This window comes from Athalia rosae, chromosome 8, assembly GCF_917208135.1.
Source record: "Athalia rosae chromosome 8, iyAthRosa1.1, whole genome shotgun sequence".
Lineage (NCBI taxonomy): Eukaryota > Metazoa > Arthropoda > Insecta > Hymenoptera > Athaliidae > Athalia > Athalia rosae.
In genome coordinates, this window is record NC_064033.1 from 5,355,150 (window position 1) to 5,364,550 (window position 9,401).

A 9,401-nucleotide genomic window follows, 5' to 3' on the forward strand; every position below is an offset into this window, starting at 1 on the left:
CTGCCAATTATTTCACCTTTCAGCCCGAAAAAACGGTAAGCCTGTAGCCTTGGAGTTTTCTCAAAATGTGAGATGATGATTCCGAATTTTGTTGGAGGAGTTTTCTATGATATTCCTTCGTATTTTGGTCTCAGGAATCCAAATCTGCAAGCGGAATAATTTCATCTATGAAATTGATCGAGTTATCGCCAAATAATCGATGGAAAAAGTAAAAAATCGAGGATATACCGTTGGGATTTGACGCCAGATCAATTTGATCGACGGCGTCGTGTTCGTCGCGCATTTTCACGTAGGATCAGCGTCCTGAAATTATTCTGCCAATTATTTCACCTTTCAGCCCGAAAAAACGGTAAGCCTGTAGTCTTGGAGTTTTCTCAAAATGTGAGATGATGATTCCGAATTTTGTTGGAGGAGTTTTCTATGATATTCCTTCGTATTTTGGTCTCAGGAATCCAAATCTGCAAGCGGAATAATTTCATCTATGAAATTGATCGAGTTATCGCCAAATAATCGATGGAAAAAGTAAAAAATCGAGGATATACCGTTGGGATTTGACGCCAGATCAATTTGATCGACGGCGTCGTGTTCGTCGCGCATTTTCACGTAGGATCAGCGTCCTGAAATTATTCTGCCAATTATTTCACCTTTCAGCCCGAAAAAACGGTAAGCCTGTAGCCTTGGAGTTTTCTCAAAATGTGAGATGATGATTCCGAATTTTGTTGGAGGAGTTTTCTATGATATTCCTTCGTATTTTGGTCTCAGGAATCCAAATCTGCAAGCGGAATAATTTCATCTATGAAATTGATCGAGTTATCGCCAAATAATCGATGGAAAAAGTAAAAAATCGAGGATATACCGTTGGGATTTGACGCCAGATCAATTTGATCGACGGCGTCGTGTTCGTCGCGCATTTTCACGTAGGATCAGCGTCCTGAAATTATTCTGCCAATTATTTCACCTTTCAGCCCGAAAAAACGGTAAGCCTGTAGTCTTGGAGTTTTCTCAAAATGTGAGATGATGATTCCGAATTTTGTTGGAGGAGTTTTCTATGATATTCCTTCGTATTTTGGTCTCAGGAATCCAAATCTGCAAGCGGAATAATTTCATCTATGAAATTGATCGAGTTATCGCCAAATAATCGATGGAAAAAGTAAAAAATCGAGGATATACCGTTGGGATTTGACGCCAGATCAATTTGATCGACGGCGTCGTGTTCGTCGCGCATTTTCACGTAGGATCAGCGTCCTGAAATTATTCTGCCAATTATTTCACCTTTCAGCCCGAAAAAACGGTAAGCCTGTAGCCTTGGAGTTTTCTCAAAATGTGAGATGATGATTCCGAATTTTGTTGGAGGAGTTTTCTATGATATTCCTTCGTATTTTGGTCTCAGGAATCCAAATCTGCAAGCGGAATAATTTCATCTATGAAATTGATCGAGTTATCGCCAAATAATCGATGGAAAAAGTAAAAAATCGAGGATATACCGTTGGGATTTGACGCCAGATCAATTTGATCGACGGCGTCGTGTTCGTCGCGCATTTTCACGTAGGATCAGCGTCCTGAAATTATTCTGCCAATTATTTCACCTTTCAGCCCGAAAAAACGGTAAGCCTGTAGCCTTGGAGTTTTCTCAAAATGTGAGATGATGATTCCGAATTTTGTTGGAGGAGTTTTCTATGATATTCCTTCGTATTTTGGTCTCAGGAATCCAAATCTGCAAGCGGAATAATTTCATCTATGAAATTGATCGAGTTATCGCCAAATAATCGATGGAAAAAGTAAAAAATCGAGGATATACCGTTGGGATTTGACGCCAGATCAATTTGATCGACGGCGTCGTGTTCGTCGCGCATTTTCACGTAGGATCAGCGTCCTGAAATTATTCTGCCAATTATTTCACCTTTCAGCCCGAAAAAACGGTAAGCCTGTAGTCTTGGAGTTTTCTCAAAATGTGAGATGATGATTCCGAATTTTGTTGGAGGAGTTTTCTATGATATTCCTTCGTATTTTGGTCTCAGGAATCCAAATCTGCAAGCGGAATAATTTCATCTATGAAATTGATCGAGTTATCGCCAAATAATCGATGGAAAAAGTAAAAAATCGAGGATATACCGTTGGGATTTGACGCCAGATCAATTTGATCGACGGCGTCGTGTTCGTCGCGCATTTTCACGTAGGATCAGCGTCCTGAAATTATTCTGCCAATTATTTCACCTTTCAGCCCGAAAAAACGGTAAGCCTGTAGCCTTGGAGTTTTCTCAAAATGTGAGATGATGATTCCGAATTTTGTTGGAGGAGTTTTCTATGATATTCCTTCGTATTTTGGTCTCAGGAATCCAAATCTGCAAGCGGAATAATTTCATCTATGAAATTGATCGAGTTATCGCCAAATAATCGATGGAAAAAGTAAAAAATCGAGGATATACCGTTGGGATTTGACGCCAGATCAATTTGATCGACGGCGTCGTGTTCGTCGCGCATTTTCACGTAGGATCAGCGTCCTGAAATTATTCTGCCAATTATTTCACCTTTCAGCCCGAAAAAACGGTAAGCCTGTAGCCTTGGAGTTTTCTCAAAATGTGAGATGATGATTCCGAATTTTGTTGGAGGAGTTTTCTATGATATTCCATCGTATTTTGGTCTCAGGAATCCAAATCTGCAAGCGGAATAATTTCATCTATGAAATTGATCGAGTTATCGCCAAATAATCGATGGAAAAAGTAAAAAATCGAGGATATACCGTTGGGATTTGACGCCAGATCAATTTGATCGACGGCGTCGTGTTCGTCGCGCATTTTCACGTAGGATCAGCGTCCTGAAATTATTCTGCCAATTATTTCACCTTTCAGCCCGAAAAAACGGTAAGCCTGTAGTCTTGGAGTTTTCTCAAAATGTGAGATGATGATTCCGAATTTTGTTGGAGGAGTTTTCTATGATATTCCTTCGTATTTTGGTCTCAGGAATCCAAATCTGCAAGCGGAATAATTTCATCTATGAAATTGATCGAGTTATCGCCAAATAATCGATGGAAAAAGTAAAAAATCGAGGATATACCGTTGGGATTTGACGCCAGATCAATTTGATCGACGGCGTCGTGTTCGTCGCGCATTTTCACGTAGGATCAGCGTCCTGAAATTATTCTGCCAATTATTTCACCTTTCAGCCCGAAAAAACGGTAAGCCTGTAGCCTTGGAGTTTTCTCAAAATGTGAGATGATGATTCCGAATTTTGTTGGAGGAGTTTTCTATGATATTCCTTCGTATTTTGGTCTCAGGAATCCAAATCTGCAAGCGGAATAATTTCATCTATGAAATTGATCGAGTTATCGCCAAATAATCGATGGAAAAAGTAAAAAATCGAGGATATACCGTTGGGATTTGACGCCAGATCAATTTGATCGACGGCGTCGTGTTCGTCGCGCATTTTCACGTAGGATCAGCGTCCTGAAATTATTCTGCCAATTATTTCACCTTTCAGCCCGAAAAAACGGTAAGCCTGTAGCCTTGGAGTTTTCTCAAAATGTGAGATGATGATTCCGAATTTTGTTGGAGGAGTTTTCTATGATATTCCTTCGTATTTTGGTCTCAGGAATCCAAATCTGCAAGCGGAATAATTTCATCTATGAAATTGATCGAGTTATCGCCAAATAATCGATGGAAAAAGTAAAAAATCGAGGATATACCGTTGGGATTTGACGCCAGATCAATTTGATCGACGGCGTCGTGTTCGTCGCGCATTTTCACGTAGGATCAGCGTCCTGAAATTATTCTGCCAATTATTTCACCTTTCAGCCCGAAAAAACGGTAAGCCTGTAGCCTTGGAGTTTTCTCAAAATGTGAGATGATGATTCCGAATTTTGTTGGAGGAGTTTTCTATGATATTCCTTCGTATTTTGGTCTCAGGAATCCAAATCTGCAAGCGGAATAATTTCATCTATGAAATTGATCGAGTTATCGCCAAATAATCGATGGAAAAAGTAAAAAATCGAGGATATACCGTTGGGATTTGACGCCAGATCAATTTGATCGACGGCGTCGTGTTCGTCGCGCATTTTCACGTAGGATCAGCGTCCTGAAATTATTCTGCCAATTATTTCACCTTTCAGCCCGAAAAAACGGTAAGCCTGTAGCCTTGGAGTTTTCTCAAAATGTGAGATGATGATTCCGAATTTTGTTGGAGGAGTTTTCTATGATATTCCTTCGTATTTTGGTCTCAGGAATCCAAATCTGCAAGCGGAATAATTTCATCTATGAAATTGATCGAGTTATCGCCAAATAATCGATGGAAAAAGTAAAAAATCGAGGATATACCGTTGGGATTTGACGCCAGATCAATTTGATCGACGGCGTCGTGTTCGTCGCGCATTTTCACGTAGGATCAGCGTCCTGAAATTATTCTGCCAATTATTTCACCTTTCAGCCCGAAAAAACGGTAAGCCTGTAGCCTTGGAGTTTTCTCAAAATGTGAGATGATGATTCCGAATTTTGTTGGAGGAGTTTTCTATGATATTCCTTCGTATTTTGGTCTCAGGAATCCAAATCTGCAAGCGGAATAATTTCATCTATGAAATTGATCGAGTTATCGCCAAATAATCGATGGAAAAAGTAAAAAATCGAGGATATACCGTTGGGATTTGACGCCAGATCAATTTGATCGACGGCGTCGTGTTCGTCGCGCATTTTCACGTAGGATCAGCGTCCTGAAATTATTCTGCCAATTATTTCACCTTTCAGCCCGAAAAAACGGTAAGCCTGTAGCCTTGGAGTTTTCTCAAAATGTGAGATGATGATTCCGAATTTTGTTGGAGGAGTTTTCTATGATATTCCTTCGTATTTTGGTCTCAGGAATCCAAATCTGCAAGCGGAATAATTTCATCTATGAAATTGATCGAGTTATCGCCAAATAATCGATGGAAAAAGTAAAAAATCGAGGATATACCGTTGGGATTTGACGCCAGATCAATTTGATCGACGGCGTCGTGTTCGTCGCGCATTTTCACGTAGGATCAGCGTCCTGAAATTATTCTGCCAATTATTTCACCTTTCAGCCCGAAAAAACGGTAAGCCTGTAGCCTTGGAGTTTTCTCAAAATGTGAGATGATGATTCCGAATTTTGTTGGAGGAGTTTTCTATGATATTCCTTCGTATTTTGGTCTCAGGAATCCAAATCTGCAAGCGGAATAATTTCATCTATGAAATTGATCGAGTTATCGCCAAATAATCGATGGAAAAAGTAAAAAATCGAGGATATACCGTTGGGATTTGACGCCAGATCAATTTGATCGACGGCGTCGTGTTCGTCGCGCATTTTCACGTAGGATCAGCGTCCTGAAATTATTCTGCCAATTATTTCACCTTTCAGCCCGAAAAAACGGTAAGCCTGTAGTCTTGGAGTTTTCTCAAAATGTGAGATGATGATTCCGAATTTTGTTGGAGGAGTTTTCTATGATATTCCTTCGTATTTTGGTCTCAGGAATCCAAATCTGCAAGCGGAATAATTTCATCTATGAAATTGATCGAGTTATCGCCAAATAATCGATGGAAAAAGTAAAAAATCGAGGATATACCGTTGGGATTTGACGCCAGATCAATTTGATCGACGGCGTCGTGTTCGTCGCGCATTTTCACGTAGGATCAGCGTCCTGAAATTATTCTGCCAATTATTTCACCTTTCAGCCCGAAAAAACGGTAAGCCTGTAGCCTTGGAGTTTTCTCAAAATGTGAGATGATGATTCCGAATTTTGTTGGAGGAGTTTTCTATGATATTCCTTCGTATTTTGGTCTCAGGAATCCAAATCTGCAAGCGGAATAATTTCATCTATGAAATTGATCGAGTTATCGCCAAATAATCGATGGAAAAAGTAAAAAATCGAGGATATACCGTTGGGATTTGACGCCAGATCAATTTGATCGACGGCGTCGTGTTCGTCGCGCATTTTCACGTAGGATCAGCGTCCTGAAATTATTCTGCCAATTATTTCACCTTTCAGCCCGAAAAAACGGTAAGCCTGTAGCCTTGGAGTTTTCTCAAAATGTGAGATGATGATTCCGAATTTTGTTGGAGGAGTTTTCTATGATATTCCTTCGTATTTTGGTCTCAGGAATCCAAATCTGCAAGCGGAATAATTTCATCTATGAAATTGATCGAGTTATCGCCAAATAATCGATGGAAAAAGTAAAAAATCGAGGATATACCGTTGGGATTTGACGCCAGATCAATTTGATCGACGGCGTCGTGTTCGTCGCGCATTTTCACGTAGGATCAGCGTCCTGAAATTATTCTGCCAATTATTTCACCTTTCAGCCCGAAAAAACGGTAAGCCTGTAGCCTTGGAGTTTTCTCAAAATGTGAGATGATGATTCCGAATTTTGTTGGAGGAGTTTTCTATGATATTCCTTCGTATTTTGGTCTCAGGAATCCAAATCTGCAAGCGGAATAATTTCATCTATGAAATTGATCGAGTTATCGCCAAATAATCGATGGAAAAAGTAAAAAATCGAGGATATACCGTTGGGATTTGACGCCAGATCAATTTGATCGACGGCGTCGTGTTCGTCGCGCATTTTCACGTAGGATCAGCGTCCTGAAATTATTCTGCCAATTATTTCACCTTTCAGCCCGAAAAAACGGTAAGCCTGTAGCCTTGGAGTTTTCTCAAAATGTGAGATGATGATTCCGAATTTTGTTGGAGGAGTTTTCTATGATATTCCTTCGTATTTTGGTCTCAGGAATCCAAATCTGCAAGCGGAATAATTTCATCTATGAAATTGATCGAGTTATCGCCAAATAATCGATGGAAAAAGTAAAAAATCGAGGATATACCGTTGGGATTTGACGCCAGATCAATTTGATCGACGGCGTCGTGTTCGTCGCGCATTTTCACGTAGGATCAGCGTCCTGAAATTATTCTGCCAATTATTTCACCTTTCAGCCCGAAAAAACGGTAAGCCTGTAGCCTTGGAGTTTTCTCAAAATGTGAGATGATGATTCCGAATTTTGTTGGAGGAGTTTTCTATGATATTCCTTCGTATTTTGGTCTCAGGAATCCAAATCTGCAAGCGGAATAATTTCATCTATGAAATTGATCGAGTTATCGCCAAATAATCGATGGAAAAAGTAAAAAATCGAGGATATACCGTTGGGATTTGACGCCAGATCAATTTGATCGACGGCGTCGTGTTCGTCGCGCATTTTCACGTAGGATCAGCGTCCTGAAATTATTCTGCCAATTATTTCACCTTTCAGCCCGAAAAAACGGTAAGCCTGTAGTCTTGGAGTTTTCTCAAAATGTGAGATGATGATTCCGAATTTTGTTGGAGGAGTTTTCTATGATATTCCTTCGTATTTTGGTCTCAGGAATCCAAATCTGCAAGCGGAATAATTTCATCTATGAAATTGATCGAGTTATCGCCAAATAATCGATGGAAAAAGTAAAAAATCGAGGATATACCGTTGGGATTTGACGCCAGATCAATTTGATCGACGGCGTCGTGTTCGTCGCGCATTTTCACGTAGGATCAGCGTCCTGAAATTATTCTGCCAATTATTTCACCTTTCAGCCCGAAAAAACGGTAAGCCTGTAGCCTTGGAGTTTTCTCAAAATGTGAGATGATGATTCCGAATTTTGTTGGAGGAGTTTTCTATGATATTCCTTCGTATTTTGGTCTCAGGAATCCAAATCTGCAAGCGGAATAATTTCATCTATGAAATTGATCGAGTTATCGCCAAATAATCGATGGAAAAAGTAAAAAATCGAGGATATACCGTTGGGATTTGACGCCAGATCAATTTGATCGACGGCGTCGTGTTCGTCGCGCATTTTCACGTAGGATCAGCGTCCTGAAATTATTCTGCCAATTATTTCACCTTTCAGCCCGAAAAAACGGTAAGCCTGTAGTCTTGGAGTTTTCTCAAAATGTGAGATGATGATTCCGAATTTTGTTGGAGGAGTTTTCTATGATATTCCTTCGTATTTTGGTCTCAGGAATCCAAATCTGCAAGCGGAATAATTTCATCTATGAAATTGATCGAGTTATCGCCAAATAATCGATGGAAAAAGTAAAAAATCGAGGATATACCGTTGGGATTTGACGCCAGATCAATTTGATCGACGGCGTCGTGTTCGTCGCGCATTTTCACGTAGGATCAGCGTCCTGAAATTATTCTGCCAATTATTTCACCTTTCAGCCCGAAAAAACGGTAAGCCTGTAGCCTTGGAGTTTTCTCAAAATGTGAGATGATGATTCCGAATTTTGTTGGAGGAGTTTTCTATGATATTCCTTCGTATTTTGGTCTCAGGAATCCAAATCTGCAAGCGGAATAATTTCATCTATGAAATTGATCGAGTTATCGCCAAATAATCGATGGAAAAAGTAAAAAATCGAGGATATACCGTTGGGATTTGACGCCAGATCAATTTGATCGACGGCGTCGTGTTCGTCGCGCATTTTCACGTAGGATCAGCGTCCTGAAATTATTCTGCCAATTATTTCACCTTTCAGCCCGAAAAAACGGTAAGCCTGTAGTCTTGGAGTTTTCTCAAAATGTGAGATGATGATTCCGAATTTTGTTGGAGGAGTTTTCTATGATATTCCTTCGTATTTTGGTCTCAGGAATCCAAATCTGCAAGCGGAATAATTTCATCTATGAAATTGATCGAGTTATCGCCAAATAATCGATGGAAAAAGTAAAAAATCGAGGATATACCGTTGGGATTTGACGCCAGATCAATTTGATCGACGGCGTCGTGTTCGTCGCGCATTTTCACGTAGGATCAGCGTCCTGAAATTATTCTGCCAATTATTTCACCTTTCAGCCCGAAAAAACGGTAAGCCTGTAGCCTTGGAGTTTTCTCAAAATGTGAGATGATGATTCCGAATTTTGTTGGAGGAGTTTTCTATGATATTCCTTCGTATTTTGGTCTCAGGAATCCAAATCTGCAAGCGGAATAATTTCATCTATGAAATTGATCGAGTTATCGCCAAATAATCGATGGAAAAAGTAAAAAATCGAGGATATACCGTTGGGATTTGACGCCAGATCAATTTGATCGACGGCGTCGTGTTCGTCGCGCATTTTCACGTAGGATCAGCGTCCTGAAATTATTCTGCCAATTATTTCACCTTTCAGCCCGAAAAAACGGTAAGCCTGTAGCCTTGGAGTTTTCTCAAAATGTGAGATGATGATTCCGAATTTTGTTGGAGGAGTTTTCTATGATATTCCTTCGTATTTTGGTCTCAGGAATCCAAATCTGCAAGCGGAATAATTTCATCTATGAAATTGATCGAGTTATCGCCAAATAATCGATGGAAAAAGTAAAAAATCGAGGATATACCGTTGGGATTTGACGCCAGATCAATTTGATCGACGGCGTCGTGTTCGTCGCGCATTTTCACGTAGGA